Below are 25,585 nucleotides of genomic sequence, written 5' to 3'. Positions count from 1 at the left end.
GCGCCGCCGCCCGCCCCACGGAGCAGCATCCCCACACCCCCCCTTGCTCCTTCCTCCCCCTTGGGGCTGCTCTCCATCAAAGGGTTCACCCTGGTCGGAAAGCTTAGGTGTTCCTTTATTAAAAGTCATGCTGCTTTTTTTTGGTGGTGTTTTAACTTCCCTAAATTTATTTTTTTTAATCTCAGGAGAAGCTCAGCTTTGGAGTGTCGCGCTTTGAGGTAGTTCTAACAACCAAACGCAAATAGAGAGCGTGAGCCGCTCAGCGTGCAGTATGCTAGGTGGGCCTGAAGTTTTGCGGTAGCAAAACAGCAAGTTGTTTGTTGCAGGTCATGATAAAACCAGCCAAAGGGATTTATTTTGTTTCTTCTTTGGAAGAAAGGTCAGTTTACTTCCATGTAGCAGTAGGCGTGCTCTTTTTAAGTGGAGGCAATCCTAGCTCATCTATTTGAATAACAAGTTTCAAACAGGATGTGCAACTTACTCCAAAGTAAGAATTATGTTGCTATTTACTTAGATGTAAAGAAAAGATTTGCAAGTTGTTTTTCTTCCCGAGATGTTAATCGGTCACTCTAGCAAAGAAGTTTGTAGAATGGTTTGGGTTGGAAGTGAGCTTTAAAGATCACCTAGTCCAACTCCCCTGACATGGGCAAGAACGTTCGCAGCACTGGATTTCATCGGTTGATGGTCCTAAAAGGGGAAACCTGTCCCCTCTTTAGAGACCCTTAAAGTGCCTGTGCTACCACGGGAAGACTGAAGTGCAACCAAGTAGTATGCAAGAAAGTTGGTTAAAAGAAACTGAATTATGGGGTCTAGCTTAAGATATTTATCTACTTAACTGGAAATCACAGGTTTGAAAGATCTACCAATAATCTGAGTTTAATAAGCATAGAGTGTATATAGTTCTGTCATGAGAACAACAATCTGACTGCTGCTTTTGCGAACATTGACAGCACTGAAACACCAAGGAAGGGCTTCCTTCAGGAAGTCCTGGTGTGGTGCGGACCCAGTCAGTGGCAGATACGTGGATGTGGACCTATGAGAAAAGGGAAAGCCAAAAAAAGGGAGGTGGTTAAGGCTTGGCAGTCTGCAAGGGTTCAGAGAGTATTTCTAAATTACCTGTGAGAAGTGACCAGAAATATTCATATGTGAAGTTTCTGAAGTAGAAAAGAAAGCTAAAAGTAGAAGGTGACTGCTGTTTGATCAACAAATCCATTTTAGTCTTTTTTAGCCTCCAATGCTTTACAGCTGATTAACTTAAAAATAGAGTATTATCCATTAAAATTTTGATAAAAGTAGGTGTTAGTACAGTTGATACGCTGAAGTTGACTGTGGGGGTCTTTTGGTTCAAAAAACTTGGAGTCACAGCTCTGCTGTGAAAAACAAGCAGATATCAAACACAGTAGCCTTGCTGTGAATGGACCTTTGTTCATAATTGCAGTGACAGAAGAATTTCGAAGAATGGTTCATTTTTCATCTTTATTTTCATACTCCTTCATTATCTAGAGTGTATCTAGAGCATATCTACATACAATAATTAGTTGCTTTCAGTTTTAACTGGCCTTTGAAGTTAATGATAACTTCTGAACATTTGTTTTTCCCTTTTAATAAACGTAGCAAGAAACAATGTGATTTTTTCATTGTTATGAGTGGTAACTATCATAACTGTGTTGATACAATTAATATGAACACACAGTTTGAAATTTTACTTAAATATGAGGCAAAGATTATTAAACCAATGCTGCTTTTTCTAACAGAGTGGGCACAATAACTGTTGTGGTTCAGGATCTTTCAAGTTTGTTGACTCTTGAGGCATGACTTTCATATCTCTGAGAGAGTTTGTTTTTGTGGTTGGGGGTTTTTTTTGGTGTGTGGTTTTTTTGTGGTTTGGGGTTTTTTTGTTTTGTTTTTTTTTAATTTGAATCCATGTTAACCTGGTTAGAAAGTTTTGGTGATTTATGGGGTGTGTTGCCAAGTGCCATTTCATTAACATGTTGATTAGTAGTGGCTGGGTTAATTGTTATCTAATCTTTTGCCAAAAATTACTTTCTTTTCCAAGCTGATACTTAGAATTGCAGCACTTGGTGGATAGTGGAAGGTTGTCTGATTAGAGTCAAACTGCCCTGAGTTATCTTGAATCTTGATTCTTGTGGGATTCTTCTATTAAGATAAGTACTAGTTCTGTTATATCTTTGTGGATTAGTGGATCACTGCAGAGATAAGTGGCTGAAAATAGATCACTGTTGTGTAGGTCAGCTGCATTTTAATTCAGTTAATTTTCTTTTATGTTGACTCTTTGTGCAAACTGATTTTAAATATGAGTACCTATATAGTTTTATATAAACTTTTGGGGTTTTGAGGGAGCTAAGAATGACTCAAATGAAGTGATTATATCAATTTTAGAAATCCCGATTCCATCCTTATCATTGATTAAACTCTTAGACCTTCAGTAGATCAGCTGCTGTGCACTTAGCATTTACAATTCCCCTCCCCCCCCCGAAATATTTTTGAAGACAAAAATCTCTAAAAAGTGAAGAAATAAGGGAAATAGTGGAAATTAGGATAAACTAGTAGCATCTGAGGATGCTGACCAGGTTCTTTCATTCTTGCACACAATTATAGTTAGTGGTTAACAATGATATTGATAAGTTGGGGAAGGTCACTTAGTTTACAAAATGCCTTGGCCTTTTTTTGCCACAAAACATTTTATTATGCTAGTAATTTAGGTCAGGAGTATTTAGAACCTTTAGTAACAATTCAGAAAAAATATCCTAACTTGATTTCAATTGGTAAGAGATAAAACAAGTTTGTTTCATGATTGAGTAAGGAAAGCAAACACTGGAGGAAGACTGTTAATGGGAGAATAAGTATTGTTTAGGATTTCTGGCAGTACTGTAAATTGAGATTCCTTTAGAATCCAGGTAGCATTAGCTGGTGCTTTACTGAGCAGTTGGGTCAAATTCCAAGGTGAATTCAAGTTTAGTTATAGCTAAGGAAGGGACTTTTTTGTAGCCTTATATAATAAAAACCGATTGGGATACAAATGAAGGGTGTATCTACATGAACACCATAGATGGCTTTGACCTTTGTAGTTTAACCAGCCAGATGAGATGCTTTTGGTGTGAAGGTAATGTAACTGGGTGAACGTGACTCGGTGCTTTGTCTGACATGCTCTGTATTTCAGTAGATACTGAAGCTGTGGCCGCGATTTACATTTAAGTGAGGAATGCACTATACTCTTGTAGTAGAGGTCTGAGATAAGATATCCATTGGTGTTGTGTTTCTTTGATGCAAGCTCAAATGATGTCATAACTTGGTGGGTATTAGCCGTTACTTCGTTCTTTGGAAGAGAATGTGTAATCCTACTGAAGACAATCCCGTGAAGTTGTAGTTCTTGTTATTTATTGAGAATTTTGGTTACCCGTTACACATAGGTTATTCTATAGGAATAAGAATCTAAATAAATGGAGGAAAAGCATATATACTCAGTAAAGAATCATGTTTCTGAATCAGGAACCTTACTGCAAACAACTTTGCTTACCCACATATCCTGATAGGAACGTATGAGTATCAGTGTTTGCACTTAAAAGTGTTAGAATTTACAAGCCAGAGCATTAGCCTGGATTTGTGTTCAGAATTGTTCAAAGATATGCTTAATTGGGTTGCTGTTGAGAAATGTCTTAAAATGTCACAGGTTTTGTCCAGCTCCTAAATATAATCATGTCAAACTACATCCACGAGTAGTCCATCAGTAGTTTTAGCTAAGCAGCTGAAAGGCATACTCGGCTTTCCAGATATCTGCACAGCCTCTCCGTTTGTAACACAAATTCCTAAATTCCAAAAGTTTCAAAGCAAAACGTCACTCAAGTGACTACTCAATACAAGTAGTCACTTGCATTACAATGTGTGATTACATTGTAATTACCTGAATTACGTGTAATTATGTGAGTAATTTTTTCCTTCTTACAGAAAAAGGACTTCAAGTTTTAATATTTGTTTTCATTTTATGTATTGATTTATTTTTTTAATATTCTTTTCTTTTTTTGAGGCGTAATCTGATGCTTTGCTAAATTGTTTTCATTTCCTTTGGTGGGCTGACCCTGTCTGGATGCCAGGTGCCCACCAAAGCTGCTTTATCACTCCCTCTCCTCAACTGGACAGGGTAGAGAAAATACAACAAGAGGCTTGTGGGTTGAGTTAAGGACTGGGTGAGATCACTCAGCAGTTAGTGTTGCGGGCAAAACAGACTCAACTTGGCAAAATTAGTTTAATTTATTACCAATCAAGTCAGAGTAGGGTAATGAGAAATAAAACCAAATCTCAAAAGACCTTCCCCCCACCCCTCCCTTCTTACCAGTCTTAACTTTACTCCTGGTTTTCTCTACCTCCTCCCCTGCAGCAGCCCAGGGGAATGGGGAATGGGGGTTGTGGTCACATCAGATGTTGTTTCTGCCACTCCTTCCTCCTCAGGGGGAGGAGTCCTCACGCTTTTCCCCTGTTCCAGTGTGGGGTCCTTTCCACGGGCTGCAGTCCTTCAGGCACAGACCGCTCCGGTATGGGTCCCCTGTGGGTTCACAAGTCCTGCCAGAAAACCTGCTCCAGCGTGGGCTCCTCACTCCATGGGGCCACAGGTCCTGCCAGGAGCCTGCTCCAGCACAGGCTTCCCATGGGGTCATAGCCTCCTTTGGGCATCCACCTGCTCTGGCATGGGGTCCTCCCTGGGCTGCAGGTGGAGATCTGCTCCACCATGGACCTCCCTGGGCTGCAGGGGGACAGCCTGCCTCACCATGGTCTTCACCACGGGCTGCAGGGGAATCTCTGCTCCAGCGCCTGGAGCACCTCCTCCCCCTCTTTCTTCATTGACCTGGGAGTCTGCAGGCCTGTTTCTGTCATGTATTCTCACTTCTCTGTCTGGCTGAAGTTGCCAGTTTTGTTTTTTTCTTCCCTGTTCTTAAATACGTTATCGCAGAGGCACTACCACTGTTACTGATGGGCTCGGCCTTGGCCGGTGACGGGTCCGTTTTGGAGCCAGCTGGCATTGGCTCTGTCAGACATAGGGGAAGCTTCTGGCAGCTTTGCACAGAATCCACCCCTGTAGCCTCCCCGCCACCAAAACAGACCCAATACACCTTTGTTTTATTTAGTTGGGCCTTTCTTTATTACATGTTTGGAAAAAAGTGTTTACCAAAACATTGACAAACAGAAAGTATAGGCATGGTAAATGTCTTCTGTGGAAATTTGCCTCTTCTTTTAAAGTACATTTCCATTATTAACTGGAAGGTGCTCTTGACAGCTAATCCCTTTTTAGTTAAAACAGTCTAAAATAGACAATTTTAAGTGTTCAGTACTAATAACTTGGGCAGTGTTAATATTTTTTTGAAGACACAAAAGGCTAATAACTCCCATTAAAACCTCCCTTAAAATTTTCTTCAGTCGTGGATACATGGACTATGCAAAATATATTTTACTCATGAACACATGGCAGTACAGAGACAGTACTTGAGAATTGTCATATCCACAATTTAGTATTTCACAAGTACTTGTACATGCCTTTTTACCAGTGGCATCTGACTCCTAAAATCAGTAGTGAAGTTTCATTTTCTGACAGGCTTCTATTCTAGTAGACCTATTCAGTATAAATCTATCAGATTTTGTGCATGTCTTTTACCTTGTTGAGAAGACAGCAATCCACATTCGAAATCAGATTCATGCTTTGCAGTATGCCCTGTTCCAACACTGATTCATTATTGTGGGGTTATTATTATAGCATATTGAATACAAACATTCATCTTTTATGATTGTGTACACTTTTGTGTGTATATGAGTATTGCAAGAAAATTCTGAGGTCACAATTTGAACAGTGTTTTCTTCTAAATTGCAGTATTTTGTTCTATCCAAGTAACTATTCAGCTTTGGAAGACATCATGTTACATTGTTCATAGGTATCCAGTGGGATACCCAGTGACGTTTGAATAGTGTTCTCTTGTTTCTTTTAGTGTTGCAGTAATGGCTTTAACATACATGGTGCGTTGTAATTGGTAGTAGTCTTCATGCAATAATGATTGTATCAATGCATGCTGATTTTTTTTCTAAAGATAATTCTTCTATATAAGCATTTTTTCAATTGTTTTAGGTGCCTTTCACAATGAGATTATTGTACTTTTGATTAAATACCTGAAGTAATTAGAAATATGGCTTCTGTACCATAGATTAAACTGTAGGCAGTTGTTACAAGCTTGGGGCTTAGATTTTGAATGAGAGCTATGTATTGATTACTGCTGAGTTGAAAATAAGGGAGGAGGACAGCAATAAGTTCTGCAAAATTCTGGAGAGCAAATTAAAATTTTTATAATGAGTACAAATTAATTTTTTTAATTCTCCGAGCCACAATATTAATGTAGAATTGCCCAATACCTTTATTCCCATGAAGATATCCATATAAGCAGTGCCCTTTATGTGTTCATTAAGTGAGTATTAAATGTTCAATGCATGATGCTTTAGGTAGCCTTGAGAGATTTTCATCTTCAGGACTAATCCTTTTTTCTTCTGTTGTTGTCTTTTATTGATCAGTAGTACTCCTGTTTTTGTTTTAGTCCGGCAAAGTATTAAAATTTAAAAGTTAATGCCAAGAGTTAAAGAAATAGAACTAGAATTTGTGCTGCAGTGATGAAAAATGAATAACTACATGTGTCTCATTCATTTCTGCTTGCAGTTTGTTCGTGTTTCAGAGGTTACTTTTGTAATTTAAAACAAGTATGGAGCTGCAAGGTTAGATTTTTCAGAATTTAATTGTTCCCATATGTACTTTGCATGTGCCAGATATGTTGCAGGTTCATGAACATTTGTCATTACTTCCTTTAGTCTGTATCTTCACTGTAATAGTATCTACAACTCTTGTCTCTCTACAGTTTAAATGCTTTCTTTGTACCAGTAGTTAATCCATTAAGATTCAAAACAGTTGAGCATTTCTTTTCATTAGTAATAATAAATTGTTTTAAATTTAAGAACTTCAGGTAACTAAAGTATGTTTTAGTGAGTTTTGCTTTCTGCAGTGAGATAATTAATGAATTTTAAATATTAATTTGTAAAATCTTAAATACTATATTAAATATCTTTAGTCTTTTAACACAGTAAATAGGTGAGAATTTTATTTTTACCTTTGGATTTCACTGTTGGGCTGTTTAGCAGTGAAAACTGCAATGTCTTGTTGCCTTTAGAACACCACAGTGGGACAGATCGTATCCTTTAATTACTGTTTATGTGCATTACTGTGTGGTGACTCCTCCTTTGGTAATGACACAGGGAATGTCCAGTGGTGCAGTACAGTACTGTCCTGCAGATCTCCAAGCTGCCTTAGAGTGAATGGGATGCCAGTGCACTGCAGTACAGAGCGGCTAGGTCCCGAAGTAGCGTAGTTGCTTTGGTGGTGTGTGTGGTCCAAGCTAGTCAGCCAGTTCTGGCAGGGCTGCAGAGTTGTTGCTTTTAGAGTAGGAACTTGACCTTTTTGGCAAGGCAGACCAACTAAAAGCTTTTTTGGGGAAAAAAAAACCAAACAAACCAAACATAATAAATGCAGATTGATTAAAGATGTTTAAGAAATAGGCAGCTTAATTGACAATTCTGTCTGCACTGGACAGTGTATTCTAGGATTCATCCAGACAAGTCTCCAGCATTACAGCTCTAGGTGGCTGTGGGCTGTGCCATCTTCAGGTGCTTTGTCCAAGAGTACAATCTGTGTGCTGTGCTAGGTCAGTTCAATCTAGGGAAAAAAAGAGTCTTTGAGGTAGAGGGAGGGAGGTTAGGGTCTAGACACAGAGTGAAGAAGGGCAGGGAGAATGGATTAAACGGTAGAAACTACTACTGGGACTCGGGGAGGAGTTGAGATGGGAGTGTGTGTTTCTTTGAATGGATGTGGTTGTTATGGAGGTGGGAAATCAGAAGGACTTCAGAGGGAATGGAGGCAGCACAGATAAGGTGCTGAAGGGTGAGTGTAACTGGCTTAGCATGAGATGGGCAAGAATTCTCAGAAATTCAGCAGCTACCCACAAAATCAGTAAAGGCAGGATTAGTGACTGGATGCCAGTAGGAGCAGATGGATCATACAAGGAAATGGTAGTGGTATAACACAGTCTGAAAACTCTTCTGGTATGGTCCACATGGTGTGCTATTTCCATCTGAGGAGACGAACATACAGGCTTCTTTCTGTCAGATACAAGAACTCGTTATTAGCCCATGTTGTTATAGAATAGGTTTTACCTTGAAACTTAGGATCAGGCAGAGTTTGCAAGTTATGCTCAGGTTTCTGAAAGCATCCTGTAAGACATCCCAAACGACTGATTCTAATACCTCAAACTGTTGTTTTAGGATAATAGCCTCTGGTGTTAACAGGAAGTTAAACCAATTCTCAAAATTGTGTGTTGATGGGCTCATTAGTTTCCATGGGTTGCAGTGAGCTGACCTTACAGCTCTGTGCTAGAGAAGGGATATCCCCTTCTACCCTCTCTTGGTGCTTCTGACACAGGGATGATCAGGAGCAAGGGCAGGGGAGAGGAGATCTCCCCCTCTGAGTGCTGAAAGTTACATCTAGATCCAGCTGCCTGTAAAACTGTACCCTGAATTGGAGCTGTTTTTTCCTGTCCCTTGCTGCTGTACTAGCATTTGTCTGGCTCTGTGCCTGGTCAGTTCAGGGAGCTAAACTATCCAAAAACTGTTGACTTCTGTAGGATTAGGCTATAAATTTTTGTGAAAATGTATCTTTGTGTGCCAGCAGTTGACGGGAAGTGCTTGCTAACGTGTCTAGACAAAGCACTTTCTAGAGAGCACATACACCTGATAGGATATGTAAATACATGTGAGACTGGGTGTGGCAGTGTATGCTATAATTAATACTACTGTGATATGACACATAGAATGTATTGGCTATATCAGCTTAAGTTAGGTGAGTCTGGCTAGCCATCTCTGTGCTTGCAGTATTTCTTGTGAAGGGAGTTACTCTTTTATGTGTATGTATGGAGGTTGGAGGGGTAGGGTAAACTTGCACCAAAACACAAGTCAGTGAGAATCCTAAAAAGTGTATATGTGGTAGATAAGAAGTGGGAAACTCAGGAGGGAGCAGAAGGAAGAGGAGGAAGACAGGAGGGTTACTACAGAAAAAGTCAATCATCATCTCTTAAACTAATGCAGATGCTACAGATAGGAAGAGGTAGGGAGAGAGAACTTGGAGGAAGCTCCCCAGAATGTAATGGTCACAAGGGTTAGGTTACCAATGCTTTTGGTTAGCTTTAGAAACAGCAGCTCAGAGTTAGTGCTGGAACAAATTGAATATTGCTGTGTCCTCTTAATTTCTCTTAGGTAGGCTTTCCAACCTGGGATAGGTACTAGAAAGAGAGGTTTGGTTGGTAAGGCCATAATTTCACAAGAATTTATTTTGATAGTAGTATCATTTTCAGCAGCATTGCTACTCATTCTTGCATTCTGTTTTGCCTCTCAGTTCTGTCCTTTTTTCTAGGATGATTTTTATTTAGTACTTTTACATAGGAAATTCACTGAGGTACTTCAGTGATTGGCACTGTATTTCACTAGAAATAAAGAATTTCTGTCCTTAAAGAACAGTTTATCCTTAAAGAAAGGCAAGAAATAAAGCATGTGGCCACATACTGAATAGCAAGAAAAAAAATATCTTTAATAGCAGCGCGTGAAGTGAGCATTGTTGCTTGAATGCTGCAGAGATTGTATAGAAACAAAAGTCTGTCATTATAGTGTATGAAGTTAGCACATTCCCAGTTAAAAATTAAGTAATATAGACACAGTTTTAATTCTGTAATTTCATTACTTCTGAGTGTTTTAGTTTACAATCTTAATATTGTTTAATATGCCTAATAATGAAATAGCACAGGAAGTCTTTTATCTGTTGCAAACTTATATTTTGCAAATGTTTCATTGCTAAGCTTCCTCAATTATAATGTTATTGTTAAATTGGAAAATAGTCTCCTTTTGTTAGGGGCTTTGGAAAGATTCATAATTCTTTATCTGTATATAGCTTGGGGAGTGTTTTCATTTCAGGGTTAATTTTAAGGAAGTACTACTGTTCATGTTCTGCTCAGTCCATTACTTCTTTCCCTTTGACACCAGTAACTCACTAGAAGGCAAAATACTGACTCTTGAAAAATACTGTTTTTTATATCCTTGTTAAATCACAGCTTCTACAAGATAAACTTCAAAAAATGTATTTTTTTTGCATGTTCACAGCTTTCAGCAGAAAGCATTTTTCTTACTTGTACAGATGGTTATTTTAGTCCAATTTTTGCTGGTGGCCGCTTTCCCAGTCCTTAGAGTATACAGCCATCATCATGAAATGATCTGATTTATTTTCTATTTCCTGGCTCTCTATTTGGGTCTGTTAAAACATGTTCTGGAAGCTACTTCAGCATTCACCTAGAAGTTACGCTGTCTCCCAGTCTTTACACAGGCTTCCTGGAGGCCATTTTGACTATTTTGTAATAGTGTTAATGGATATGTGTGTATTTTAGTAGTATCCTATGAAAGGATTCATTTGTGAAGTTTGGAGATGCATTCTAAATTCCTGTCTAGTTGACTGCTGTCTTAGTGATGGTTGTTTTATAGCTGACAAACCAATTGTTTCATAGAACAACACTTTTTTCATTTGGTGCTTATCACCTTATTCTAATGGTAAAAACAAATCAAGCCTTGATTTCCCCCGCCCTCCCCCCCATCAAAAAGAAAAGGATGATTACATCACCTTTGCTATCTGTTGCTAAAACTCTTTGTAGTACAAAAGACAGACTTTGGGTTTGACTGCATAGTTATGTTTTGCATGCTAGCAACTGGGCATCTATTGCTAAAGGTCTTGCCAATTAGTTAGAGCCAGAGTTGAGTTTCTTTGCAGAGTTTTGCCAAATTCTTCTGCCACTTCATGGCGCAAAATGCAAACAGGGCTTTCAGATCCAAGCTATGTTCAACATAGTAACATTTCACCAATGTTCTTGGAATAGGTGAAAAGCTGGAGTGGGTTTTAGGGTTTTTTTGGGGGGTGGTGGTATCTTTTTTTTTCTTGAGCTACAGATCACCTCTTTGTCTCTACAACTGTTCTGCTCAAAGGAGAGGGAAATGCATTGCTTTAAGGTGCCTTGAGACATTGTCCATAATGTTTTCTAGAACCTGCTTTTCAGCTGCCTTTTCTTCCAAGTTTTTTGTGTTAATTCCCATGGCTGTGTGTTTGCATGTGGTAGTTCCACATTTGATTTTCAGTTATGTAAGGGTTGGACAAGCAAAATGCATTTGTTCCAAGCAGATATTGTTGATCATTAAAAAAAAAAACCTGATCTGGAGCTTGTAAGATATGGAGCAGCAATGATGTTAGGCTATGGAAACCCCTTTGTGACATCTCCGGGTACGTCATTTATGTTGCAAAGTCACTTGTTAAAGAAGAGTTGAACAAGATGGGAATGAGTGGAGATCTGTAGCTCTCTACTATTTTCCCTTTGAACTTCATAATGACAGAAAAGTTTGTGTATTTTCAGCATTACTTGCCTCTTAGGAAAAATTATGGTCTTAAACTGGTAACTTAAAATTATTATTGATCACAAATAATTTTCTGTGTCTAAGTGGTACATAATAGTCCATCATTTCAGTGTACATTAATGCACAGAAATTGTGAAAGTGACTATAAAACATCTACTGTGAGGTGAATGCTTTATCGTGTTTTGTCTTCTTATGCCACATCCCTTAACACTTCTAATAATGTATAGACTAAACATATTAATAGCAAGTTCTAAACTGCATTTTTTTTAAAGATTACACTTACAACATTTTTAAGTGTGATGAAATGTCTTAGATTATATGGAATGTTGTAAAATCTATCATTTATTGTACTAAACCTTTATGGTTGAGCAACTAACAGCCTCTGCAGAGAAAATACTAAATCAGCCTGACTATAATTTGTACATCACACTCCAGAGAGAAATTTACCTAGTGCACAGATACTCAAAGGCTTCTACTTTAGGCCTATTATTTTACAGGCAATGTCAGAAAACTGGGGGGGGGGGGGGGGGGGTTGGGTTTTTTGTTGTTTTTTTACAGAACTGTAATTTTTGTTTCATTTCAGTTTAGTTCAGTCAGTTATAGCTACTTTTGAAGTGGTTTCTGCTCCATTTTGAATAGCTCCTTTTTCTGGAAAAAGTACAGGTAAAATCAATTAATCTTAAGGTGAAGTCAATTATAGCTAAAATACAAATTATTTCTTTGCTACCAAAGATTGTAGTTCGCTTGCCTGCTTGTGTTGACTTGGATGTTTTCTGAACCTCATGGGGTTTTTTTCTTATTTTATCCATAAGTCTGAAATTGGTCTGTGTTTTTTCTTGCTGCTGCTGTTATGCCTTATTTTCAGTTGGCATTAACTATTAATGAGGTTTTTTATAAGCTCCTTCATTTCTTTATAAATTATTATCTTTCTTCCTACATACATTTCTGAAACCAGGAAAGATGTTGAAATAAAGGTGTACTTTGCTCTGAATAGATTTGGTTTGCAGAATGAATCCTGTACCTACCATTTCTACAAATAACACTTACTATTTAGCTTGAAACCCTTTTTTCTTTGAGTAGAAGAGAAAGTCATTTCAAAGACTTTAGGATGTGTGATTTTAATGCTTCGGTTAAATTTTACTAGTTTTGCAGGCATTCCAAGTTGTATGTTGCTGTTATTATTGTTATCACCAAACTTGCAGTGTGCAAATGCGTATTCAGGTTTTCTGTTACATGTTGGGCCTTCCTTGATGCAAGGATTTCTTCAAGTACATGTAGATTTCTGAAGAGTACCTGGGCTGCTTTGATTTGTACATCTGCTTTTAAAGAATACTCTGTTTCCTTTGTTTGGTCATCTAGGTTATCACAGCTGTAGCCAAGGGGCAATTGTACTTCTTTCCTTCTTGTATGGTAGCTTAATGTATTTGACTCTAGAACTGTATTTTCACAAGAGCAGTTTTTCTTAGCTGACACTCTGGTGGATGTTACAGGCATTATAGGCACATATAACAGCAAATTCTCAGTATACTTTTAAGGTTTTTTTCCTCATCCTTTCCACCATTCATGTGATCAGTCTTCACTGGGGATTAGCTGACTCTGTAGCGTGCTATGTTGATCACACTTTTGTGGTTGACATATAAATTAATCTCTTGGAAGATGCCTTGGGTAAATGTGTAGTTTAACATTAGTTGCTTGTGGAGCAGTGAGCACCAGGGGTGACTTGAGATAAGCTGCGTAAATACATGGTATGACTGTAAGGGGAGGAGAAGGAATGGGATCTCTTCCTTTTAGCATCAGAACTGTTACCTTGGGAGAATGATTAAATCTTAACTTAAGAATTTTCAAACCTTCCATCTGTCAGACTGGAAATGGAAAGATTTTCAAATAATTTGGTCAGCTGTCTTGATTCTGTGTGTGTGAGATTGAGAGAGAGAGAGATTGACTCAAAGCCAGAGCTCTGAGACAAAAAATTGCCTGCCCTGTGTTTGTCTAAACCACAGAGGCTTGAGGCAATCTTTGAGAAACCTGGAGAAGAAAACTACTTAATGTAATATATGGTTGTGTCAAAATGATGCTGTTTTCATAGACTGGTATTTCTGTATTTTAGTTTTATCTTATTCATGATGTTTTGAAGTACTAATCCTTGTCATTAGATAATAAATGTTACGCATCGGAGGAAAGAGGGGGTGGGTGTGTGTATTTGGTTTATGGCTATTGTAAAGGATATCTGAAAGATGTAGTAGACTGGAAAGAAATCTAGTGGCAGTTTTAAGTGCGGAAGTAGTTATCCAGCCTGAAGATGTAATTGGTGTAACTGAAGAAGTGCACAGACATGTTGGGATCTGCAGGATGCATTTGATAGAGGACCTGTCTGAAATTGAAGTGACTGTAGCAGAAGTTGTGGAACAAACTGACAGAGTAAATAAATTTCCAGGACAAGATGGTGTGCACTGGAGAGTTTTCAGAAGAACTTGGGGATGAAAAAGTCAGATGATGAATGTCTGAAGTCTCATTTAGAATGAACTTGATTTTTGAGGACTGGAGGAATGGCAAATGCTGATTTTTAAGTGCATCAGGAGTTCAGGGGTACTACGTGATTCCAAGTCTGATGTTTGTGTTGAACAAATCAGTAGAATTTATAATAAATACTTTGGATACCTGGATAAAGAGAGAGATGTACTCTGGAAAATTTACATCTCCTGTAATGGGAAGCTCTTCACTACAAACCTTTTGGAGTTCTTCAGAATCAGCGAAATATTTACAAGGATGATCCAGTTGATGTAATGAGACATAGATGCTTTTCCAAAAGGCATCCCTCAGTCCCTCACCAAAGGCATTTGATGAAAATAGTATGTCAGCCTAAAATGGAAAATCATTGTATGAACAACTAACCTGCTGAAGGATAAGTGGATGTGGAAGTAAAAAGTTAGCCCTCACAGTGGAGTGGAGTCTTAGAGACCTGTAATGCACAATGTATTTCTTAATGACTTGTAAAACGTTGTGAGTAGGGGGTTGACAGTTTGGCGAGTTGCTTGATGTAATAAGGATGAGGGTAAAGTGAAGAATTTTGGAAGAAGTTTATGAAACTAATAACTGGGCAATAAAATGGCAGAAGCAGCACGTTGTGGAAAAATGAAAATTGTACTGTGGATGACGACAATTCTGTCTTCATATATAAGATGGTGGGCACTGAGCTGACCAGAAACCTTCTATTCTTAGTACAAGTAGTAAAGGCAGATCAGATGTTAGGAATTGCTGGGAAAATAATAGGAAACAAAACAGAACATCATTATCCCATTATGTAGATTTGTGACTTGTCTGTGTGATGAATACTATTTCAGTTCTGGTGGTCTTATCTCAGAATTTTTTGAGTCTAATAAAGCTGGAAAGAGCTCAGAAATTACTAAGGCAGCACAGAATGACTTCCTTGTGAAGAGCAATTAAGTAAAATATGAATTTTCCATCTGGTGAGAGACTATCTAGGTTTCTACATCATTACATGTGGTAAAGAGAGGGTAGGCAGGGATGGATTACTGCTTGTTTCAGTATAAGAAATGGGGAGCATCAAATGGAGCTAGCAGGAACTGTGTTCAAAACAAATGAAATAAGGGGTTCTTTATGGAACAGAGCTTTGTAATGCAAAACCTTTTGTAAGGAGTGTTGTAGTTGTGTTACGTGGTTCAAAAGGAAAATAGTCTTTTTTGTGACAGAGAAATGCGTAGATGTATGGAAAGCAGGTCCTTCTAAGGAAGCATCCAGTGATAGAAGTGATTTCCTAACTTGAGGATAGTTTGCATCTGCAGACAGTTGTGATTGGAGAATAGGGTACTTGGTTAGATGGGCCTGATCCAGTTGTTTGTGTGGAAGAGGGAATTTGCGGTTGTATGGTCCTTTAAAGAAGAAAGGATAGATAGAAGTAAAGGAGTGCTTGCTGAGTTTATTTGCAGATGTCTTAAAAAGATTGCATTGAGGAGAAGGATGAATGTGTGAAGGATGGCTGGGAAAGGTGACACAAGATGGGAGAAGTGAGCGTGTGTGAGTGGCTGAGGGTGGCAGCAGAGGAAATGGGGAAACAGGCAATGTGCTGCGTGGTTTTGAAAACCAAAATGGGTATGGAGGAACGGAGTGTTGAATGTGTAGATTGGTTGTTTTAATACTTCATTTTTCTATTATGTCAATTCTGTGTTTTATTATGATAATCCTATATGGGTGTACTTTCTTTCGTATGTTAATTACGTAAGCTTGCATGGTACTTGGGGCACATAACATAGAAAACCCTTTCTCCATAATATTTAAGCAATGCTGTTATATATGCCTCAGACAATGAGCTAGGCCTTGTAGTTTGATATAAAGGCTGTTAAAAAGATTTACACCACAAGTGTAAGATGCAGCAAATAATTTTGTTACCAAACTTTTAATATATTATTCTTGTCTGGCTTTGTTTACAGGATTCTGAGTAACAATAAAATAACAGAGTTGAAGAATGGTTCCTTCTCTGGATTGCACCTTCTTGAAAGATTGTAAGCACTTCTTAAAAAGCTATTTTGACTTTAAAAATTAAGTGATATAGTGTTTGTTTCCTTAATAATTCTGAGAACAGTGTCTTAGTTAAGAGATGTGTTTTTACTTTATTTTGATGTAGGTTTTTTTTGATTGAAGAGTTAAAATAGTTAAGCATTCTCTTCATGAATATGAGTGTCATGTAACAGCATAAAGGGATAATCTCACTTGTGGGGTGAGATTAGGGCAGCTTCATTGGGAAGTTCACTGGAATGCTGTAATGACTGGTTTTGCTTTGTTGTTGGTCTCATAATATGAAAACTCATGTTGTAAAGAAAATTATTTCTTTAATTTCTTATGAAGTGTTAAAACCTTTATCAAACAATTGTAAAGTATATTTGTAGGGGAAGCGGATGTATTGGAGGCTCTAAAAGAGGCTAGATTCATTGTAAGTTTGTTGTTGACATTTATTTTAACAGTTTTGCTGCTTGCTTTGTAACTTTGGTACATACTGAATGTATGGGGGGGGGAAATGGGAGTGAGTCTGATGGGAATAACTTCTTGGACACCTTTTGCTTCCTGTTTCCACTTTCCCTTTCAGATGATCTATTGCCTGTGGGATAATAAGCAGCATTGTAGCTTCTGTTACAGTCAGCTTTTTTCCAGCTGGTAGAAGGTCAGGATTGGCAGGTTGATCTACTTGGGAGCAAGCAGAAACTTTAGAGATAAGGATTTTTCTAGGCCATTTGACTGGGAAAGTAGCCAGTTTCATAATCATCTCGCAACATCTAGGAAGAGTTCCAAATGACTTTTGGCTTCAGGGGATTAAGAGTATTTTACTCTTCCTCTAAAACTTGAAGGCTGCAATCCTGGTCACCTGGCCTAAATAAATTCAAACACTTCCACCATTCCGTCCCCCACATGCCAGAAGAAAGATTTGTCTTCTGCACTGGCAGGTGATCTTTATTGTAGAAATAAGCCATTGTGCCAAAGAAGCAAGGTTATCAGCAGTGATGGCATTCTAGATTTTTACACATTATTTTGGCATCCTTGCTTAACTAATAAAGGCATCTGCTGACAGTTGTTATTTGTTGTAACTCGTTACAATTTTCAGACAGGAAATACTTGAAACTCTAATTAGTTTGAGATGATCATTTACATTTGCTCTAGGAATCCAAATCTTAATTTTCTTTAAAACAATAAGAACCCAGCTTTCTTCCATTTAACTCCTGTCATTTTTAAGGATTTTTTAGGTTATTTTAGTATCTTCTTTCATGAAAAGAAAGCAGTAAGGAAGGCATCACATTTGAGCATTTAAAGTGATCTGAGATAGCAGTATTTTAGGTGGCATGGTGGTCTCATCTGAATGAGGTAACACACTTTATGTGCACTGGTATAGGAGTTAATATATCAACAAATTATTATTAATGGCCAGGTGTCTTCATCATAAAGGAAGGGATAAGCATGATACACTAGTCATTAATGACCATCTTTCTTTTTTTGTGTGTGTATGTGCAAGACTTATTTAAAAAAATGCCGTGGTTTAACCCCAGCCAGCAGCTAAGCACCGCTCACTCACTCTGCCCCCAGCCCAGTGGGATGGGGGAGAGAACTGGGGGGGGGGAAGTAAAACTCATGGGTTGAGATAACAGTTTAATAGGACAGAAAGGAAGAAAACAAGGATGATAATAATATTATTAAAAAAATGACAATAATAATAATTAAAAAATTGGAATATACAAAACAAGTGATGCACAATGCAATTGCTCACCACTCACCAGCCGATGCCCAGTTAGTTCCTGAGCAGCGATTTCCCCCTCAGGCCAACTCCCCCCAGTTTATATACTGGGCATGACATCACATGGTATGGAATACCCCATTGGCCAGTTGAGGTCAGCTGCCCTGGCTGTGTCCCCTCCCAACTTCTTGTGCCCCTCCACCTTTCTTGCTGTCTGGGCATGAGAAGCTGAAAAATCCTTGACATTAGTCTAAACACTACTTAGCAACAACTGAAAACATCAGTGTGTTATCAACATTCTTCTCATACTGAACCCAAAACACAGCACTATACCAGCTACTGGGAAGACAATTAACTCTATCCCAGCTGAAACCAGGACAAAAAAAAATAATATATTTAACCACAGCAAAAGTAAACTTCTCCACTTTAGATGCTCTTGTGACCTTGGACAGAAGCTACTCTTGTAATTAAAATAATTTTTCAAAGTTAAATGAATAGTCAATGGAAAAAAAGTTGAAAGCCATGGAAACTATTTTAACCATTATGTTCAGCAGTTTCAAATTATATTCCTTAATGTTCACTGTGATAATTTGCATGGCTTTAAAATTGCACATTTTTGACAGTTTCTTGCTTATTTTTAGTTTCTCGTACTACTCATACTCCCCCTTGTTTCCTTATGAGTGTTTTCTTTCTTTGTAGACATGGTCTTTTCCCCACTTTAAGAGATGAAACAGAGATAAATACATTCAGTCAGCATTTAAATAGTTAATTCAGGCAGTAGCATTGTCACTTAACATTACTGCTTACCAAGGGAGAGATTCTGTATACATTTAATGCTTGTTTTGTTCATTCCTTGTAGTGTTATACTTCATAGCAAATATTTTTGCCATTTCTCCTTAATGGTTTTTGGATAGAGTTTAGATATATTTAACCAAAGCCTTTTAAAAAAAAAATAAAAATCAACTAATATGTCAGACACATGTACCTGCATAATAATTGTTTTTAATTGCATTTTAATCGATATTTTGGATCCTGAAATGCAGATTCACAACTTCATAGTTCTATTAATATACTAAACTTGTTTTCTCCTGTTAGTTCTTGGACATCTTAATGAAAATTTACATACTTGAATGGTTTCTGTTATTTTTTCAGTTCTTCAGATAAACTTGGGCATATGGTGTCTGCAGCTGGCAAATTTTTGCATTGTAGGTTATCATTTTGCCCAAACATGTTATCTCTTGACCTCATCCCCATCTGACAATTCTTCACTGTTACTACTGAAAGGGAGAGATTGTTTTATTTGTTGCTTGTGTGCCCCAAAACTATGGGGAAGCACACTAAAAATGCTGGCCCCAAGTAGGAATTTAAAATCTCTTTGTTAATAATTTTGTGCATGTATGTTAATTTATGAAAATGTAGAATTTGGTAATGCATCATTTTGTAAACAGGGTGATAAGATTGCCAAAATAAGAGTTTTGTCTTGCTGGAGGGTGAAATGTTTGTTAATTATAGTAGAAAATGACTATGCTATGTCTACATCTAGTCATAGGAAAAAATTCATGCAAATAATAGCTGAATAACAGTAAGCAGGTAAAAGATTTTTACTGCCATAAGTGGTAATTAAAGTGTCTGTACAAAAAGACGTTAAATATTTTAATCTCCACTGACTTTTTTAATGCTATGTTTTGCTATGAGTTTCTTGCAGTTTAAATGTTGAAGTAACTTCTTGCACAACTAATTTGTGACAGATAATTTTTCACCTAGTAGATACTTGACTTTATATGGCATTATTCAAAGTCCAGCAACTTAGAAGCAAACTGCTGTCTTCCATCTGGAAGCTAGCTAATGCTGCCTGTTGATTTTTGCGAGGATAAGGAAGATTACTTTATGTATTTATAAAGTACTATTTTTCATTGTACATGAGGGAGAGAGGAGGAAGAGACAGGCACAGAATTCAGTAAGATATTTTGATAGCAAGAGAAGGGTTTGATATTTATTGAACTGTAAATAGTGACAAGGGTTTACCAATGTATTTTTAGGATATACTAATATACCTTTGAAAAGGGAAGATATGCAGTGTGAAGGGAGTGTTATTTGTAGACAGTTTAAATTTTTTTCCTCCTGTTTTTTACAGCACCAGTCTACAGATATATGGGTGCCTGAAATAAAAATAGGAGCTTCTAATACTTTTTCAGACAGTAACAATTTCTGATGTTAATTCTTCTTGTGATAGTGCATCAGACTATGTGAAAAGATGGACCTGAGTTCTCCTAGTGGTAGACTTAAACTTTTTTTTTTTTTGGAAGTCTTTAAAAAGTGATTGGAAAGTGTCAGTATTTCTTGTTTAAATATTACTGAGCAGAGAAATGGTTTTATGAATATTCGGGAACTTGTTTTCTGCTCTAACTTTAGTTCTGGTTTTGGTTCTGGAAGCTCCAGCTTTCTGTTAGCTGTGGCTCTTTCAGGAGAAGACTGGGAGTGCTAGGCTAACAAAATACTTGTTTTCCCCATCCTTACCTGCTTCTCAGGTAATTTCTGAAAGATGAATGGTGGGGGAAATGTGCTTCTAATCTCTGCTGAAAAATCTGTGCTGTGAAATTGAATGGAATATCCTGAACTGTTGGAAGTACAGAAGTTATTTGAAGGAAGCAAAAAGGTTTTCTGGTCTAGGTTCTAGCTTTTGTTTAGTTTGCAGAAGTGTGGTATTCCCAAGCATATTTTTTTTTAAACTTTTGTATTCTTCAAGAAATTTTGACTATTGTAGTTCTTCATTGTGATGGGGTAAGCAAAACAAAGTGATCTAAGTTGCTGTCGATTTCTTTAGATGCAAGGGGATGTCAAAAGGATATGTCAGAACTTTTCAAAAAGTCAAAAGATGATTTTCAGTAACAACTTTTTAATTTTCATTTGGAAAATGTCCAAGTCTCAGAAGTGTCTCTTTCGTGCTTCCTTATAAACCTGGACTCTCGAGTTGCTTTCTATTCTTGTATTACTCTAATATCATCAAAATCGGTGATAGATTTGAGCCAGTTTACCTTTCCTAGAGAGGGTTGCTTGAACCTGGTGAAACAGATCCAGCAGCACTTGATCCTCACATAAAATTTGAATATGTTGACCTGAAAGCCGAATTCTACATCTGAGACCCACATGCAGTAAAGTATTGGGCTTTCAGTTACCAACAGTTTTGGTGGTACTCTAAAGATTTGGTACACTGATGGTGAAAACTCAGAATAAACATAGCCTGCTATATTTTAGGGAGAAAGCCTATGTATGTATAGGGTAGAATTTAAGTCATACACAGTGAATGATGAGGAAACAAAAAAATTGTTTAATCAGTCATAAGCATTTATTGGATCTGCCTGCCTAAAAAAATCTACACTCCATAGAGCTGTGGGAGGGATAGGCTGACTTTATGTAATGTTTAACCTATTTTTGCAACTTCTTTGTCCTCTTCCCCCATTTCCTTTTTGAAAAGTCATTTCATATAGTAAAAGTCCATTGTAGGTAATGTGTTTCTTGTTGGATGTTCATTTTCAAGTTCTGTTCAGGAAGAAAAGACTAAATAATTTATACATGTCAGTATGTATAGATATGCATTGTTTGTTTGTGCCTGCAGGATGCTTAAGTAATAATTAAGACAATCTTTACTGTGCTGAGACAGAAAGCAGTAAATTATAAGTAATATGTATTTATACATAAGTAATTTTTAAGTATGTATATGTGCACTTTTAAGTCATAGACAACTGGCCACTGAAACATTTCATTATAAATTCTAATGAAACGAAAGGATTTTGTTTTTTATGTGGCAAACCATAGTTACATTTAAGTACTCTTTCATTAAGATAAGAAAAATATCTTAACAAGATAACATTAAGTGTGGTTGTCAGGCTCTTAAAAATATTTTTGCTTGTTGCTAAGTTGCTATTTGCCCACTTAATCACAGATTTGAAAAAGGGCGTTCCAATTGGACATAAGAAAATTCTTCATAATGAGAATGGTTAAACACTCAGAGTTGAGTGATGAGGTGGTGAAATCTTATGTCCTTTGAGGTTTTGAGGACCGCACTGGACATAGCAGCAGGGCAGTTAATCTGATTTTAGTTATGCTTTGAGCCAGAAGTTGGACTACATGACTTCAACACATGCCTTAAAACCTAAGTTTTTCTATGATGCTAATCTCAGTCACCTTCTCTGATAAATACAGGGCCATGCTTATCCACAGTGCTATTTAGATTTAAGAGAAAATTAATTTTTTTTAATAGGTTCTCAGTGTAAGATTGCTCCACTGCCTGGCTTGTGGGGTTTTTTTGTAGCACTATTTTTAATTGCTAGATGAAAGATGCAGTTACTGTAAGATAAAAAAGTACTGATAAGCTAGAGCTTGGGGAAGTTGTAATATTACCCTAACTGAAACTCTCCTCTAATGGATTTCTTTTGGACAGATTTTCTTTTGTTTGGACAAATAAATATCTATAACTATATCCTGACGGTTGAGCTTTGCCAAAGAAAAGTGATTAAAATCATCCGCTGAGATGACCAAGTTTCTGTTGCTAAAAATCAGTAGTTTTTATAAATGTTTTTAACACTTATAAATACAACAGCAATTTTAAAGCCAAACACAACTTTCTAATGAGATTGTCTCCCGCACCTCCCTTTTATGTGAGAATCCTATCAGTCTGTTGGTTTAACCACAACTGTCATTTCTTCATTTAGAAACTGTCCTAGATCCTGGAGTCCTGGCAGTTGCAGCAGCCTGTGTATCCACATCTTTTACTGTTTGTGAAGAGCTGCCAGACATGTCAGCACTGTGTTAATTTTGAGATCTTTAAATATCTCTTTATATTTCACAGTTTTCATCTGCTAATACTTTCTGATGGATGAATACATTGCTAGTGCTTACTAATGACTGCCACTGGGAGGGGAGAAAAACCCCCAGACACTCCCCAACTGTTGTAGTTGCACATTGAGAAAATGTTAACACTTTGGGCATTAAGGGTGTTTTTTAAAAATTACTTTAGTATAGTGGTTCATTAATGCTTTGGTATCTTATTTACTAAATACAGAATATACATTGAAAGAGTTCTATGAAAACATGAAAATTGTTGGCATTTCTTTTCAAAAAGATTTTATTAATTCTAGTGTAATTATCCTTCTGGAACTGGTGTTAAGTCCTACTAAGTGGAGGGGAAAAAAGCAAAAAATTGCATAAAGAATAGACTAGTCAGTTTTTATCGACTAATCTGACAAAATGTATAAACAGGTTGTGGAAGTAGTAGAACTCTTGCTTTTAATTTTAAAACTATACTGTTTTTTTTCCCACTGAAGCTGTGGATTTAAGAAAGAGGTGTATCAGGGAGTAAGCTTGGAATTTAAGTAGTGAAATTAAAGATCACTGATAATCTAGACTAGCGGATTTCCAAGGCATGCTGTCAAGGTTTTTTCCCTGCGTGTTTTCCACAGTGAGATTTTAAGTTTAAGTGGGAGTTACGTGATTTTAAACTGAAATTTAAAATATGAACAGTAAATATACTTTTTCTTCCCTGTCCCAAAGACTGATGGTAAATAAGTGATGAATAACATTTAGTATTCTCAGGTTTGTCATGGTCTTGGTACTGGGTTTATAAGCCTGCTGAAAGAGGCTTAAAAACATTACAGTCCTTCAGGCTTCCGATACTGCTTTGGAAGTAGTTGACAGTCCCTGCCACCATACAGGGCAAGAAAATAAAATTGAGATAAGAGAAGTGTGTATATGTCATAGTTTTAATGAAAATTACTTCACTGCAAGGTAAAACTAAAGTATTTAAAGTATTTTAAATGTTTATTAGATGCAGTATTGAAGTGTGATCCATGTGCCATGATACTGTCTGTTGTACCATGATTTGTTAATCTGGCTGCAGGAAATGCTGTTGTGAAATCTTGGGATGAATTTATATTTTCACTCAGGCATATCTGTGTGATGGTAGATGTAATCCTCTTGTACTGTTCTCTTTCAGGCAGAATTATTAATGTTGTGGTAGATTTAGGGGATGTTTTTTCTACCCTTGCTTACTAAAACATTGCTTTTAATTGAAATTACCAATTTTCTTTTCAAAAGCAAAATGTTCACATATTACCAAGGAATGAGAAATTTTTCTCATAGTAATAAGTGCCTGTGAAGTTTCAGATAGTATTATAGTAAAAATCTTGGATGAATAAGGAGGTAGAAATAATTTTAGCATTCATGCAGTGATAAAGTTTGTTCAAAACTGTGTGGATGCTGGCAGATGCTTTCTGTGACCTTTTGAATTAAGCTGTATCTGCAAAATATCTCGAGTTAGGAGTTAAAACTCCTATATCACTTGTACAATTAATAAAGCAGTTAAATGGCATAGTTATTTAATATTTCTCCTTATAATCTCCTATTCTGGAAACTTAAGATTTAAAAATATGTGCTCTTGAGTTTTTTCACCAGCTTTATTTGGGATTCTCAGCCAGGGCTTTGCTTTTGTGCCAGTAACATTGGTGGAAACTTTCCATGTTGTGTTTTTGGTGTATTTTTAGGATCTTGTTTTGCTTCTTTTGGTAGGTGTTGGGCACTACTAAAGTATTTAAAATTCAGTAGGCTGAAGAAGACAACACTGTGCTAAACAGTATTGTATGGTGTAATAAGCAAATGTTACACCCTGAGCAGCTGTAATCTATCTGGACACTGTGGCAAAGTATCTTTGACTCTATACCCTTTCATGTGATAGGAACTGATAGAATATTTAAAGGAATACACATGCTGTTTATATTCTTCTTTCTATTTAAAATGCAGATTTTCAAATTTTGAGAGATACTATGTTAGAGAAAGCAGAAATGTGTTGTATAGGTTTTTTGGGCAGTTTTCGAACAAGTTGAGGCAAGTGTATCTTCATGCATGTGTATGTGTTTTAAAGGGTAGTTTGTGGCAAATGTAATGTCTTAATTTTTCTCTACAGGGACCTTAAGAACAACCTTATTAGTACTATAGATCCAGGAGCTTTTCTGGGGCTTTCATCTTTGAAAAGACTGTAAGTAGTACATCTATCTAGTCAGTTTAAATAAAACAAACAAAAAAACCCTGAGAGTAGATAAGTCTTAGGTTCTGCAAATTTAGGCAGCACAGCTATTATATATTACAAATTGAATATGTGTATGCTGTCTAAATTGATACACACACATACATATGTATAAAACAAAGTCTGCTTTCACTTTTATGACTGAAGAACATCCACTGCTTGTGGCTTTGCATTTTCACTTATTTTATTGACAGTCTCTTGTATTATTCCTTCCTTTTTGTATTTCAGTGACTTGAAACATCACTGTGTGAACATTCATTCAGAGCTTTGATGCCATCAAGTCTGGCTTTAAATGTTAAACTCCTTATGATCCCCCCCCCCAAAAGTCATAGTGGAACACAAGAGTCCCTTGCTATATTAATACTATACTGAAGTTACAGCGCTGTTAATGCTGAAGGTTGTGCCAGCATTCCCATTAACACATTTTTGGGGGATTTATACCTTGGCTGTAAAAATTCTGTCCCAGCTCAAACTTGAAAAACAAGACCTCAGCATGATGGCCCCTTTTTCTCTTGACCCCCCCCCCCCCTTTTTTTTTTCCTTTTTCTTTTTTTAAAACACTCTTCAGATTTTTGGAATATCTGGGACAGCTTTTAAGTCGTAGTGATGACGTCTGCCACTCCCCCCCCCCCCCCCCCCCCCCCCTTTTAGTCAGCATACAGCCCCCCCCCCCCCCTTTTTTTCGTCGCCTACGTTGCTTTTTTTATTTTTTTTCTTTTTATTTTTATTTT

The 25,585-nt window shown here is 37.1% G+C and overlaps 1 protein-coding gene across 2 annotated transcripts in view; it reads left to right on the top strand.

The window, feature by feature from the left end:
• GPR125 (G protein-coupled receptor 125) overlaps positions 1-25,585 on the top strand; it is a 63,313-nt gene that overhangs the window by 231 nt on the left and 37,497 nt on the right. The window contains exon 2 of one of the 2 annotated variants that reach the window (XM_010576851.1): positions 15,987-16,058. The gene's annotated coding sequence lies outside the window, so the exon portion shown is untranslated. Of the gene's footprint in view, positions 1-15,986; positions 16,059-25,585 lie in introns of those variants that run through there. The other variant, XM_010576850.1, reaches the window with a different exon arrangement.

This window comes from Haliaeetus leucocephalus, unplaced genomic scaffold, assembly GCF_000737465.1.
Source record: "Haliaeetus leucocephalus isolate CR32 unplaced genomic scaffold, Haliaeetus_leucocephalus-4.0 Scaffold545, whole genome shotgun sequence".
NCBI classification, from domain to species: domain Eukaryota; kingdom Metazoa; phylum Chordata; class Aves; order Accipitriformes; family Accipitridae; genus Haliaeetus; species Haliaeetus leucocephalus.
This window is presented reverse-complemented; position numbering and strand designations above follow the sequence as displayed.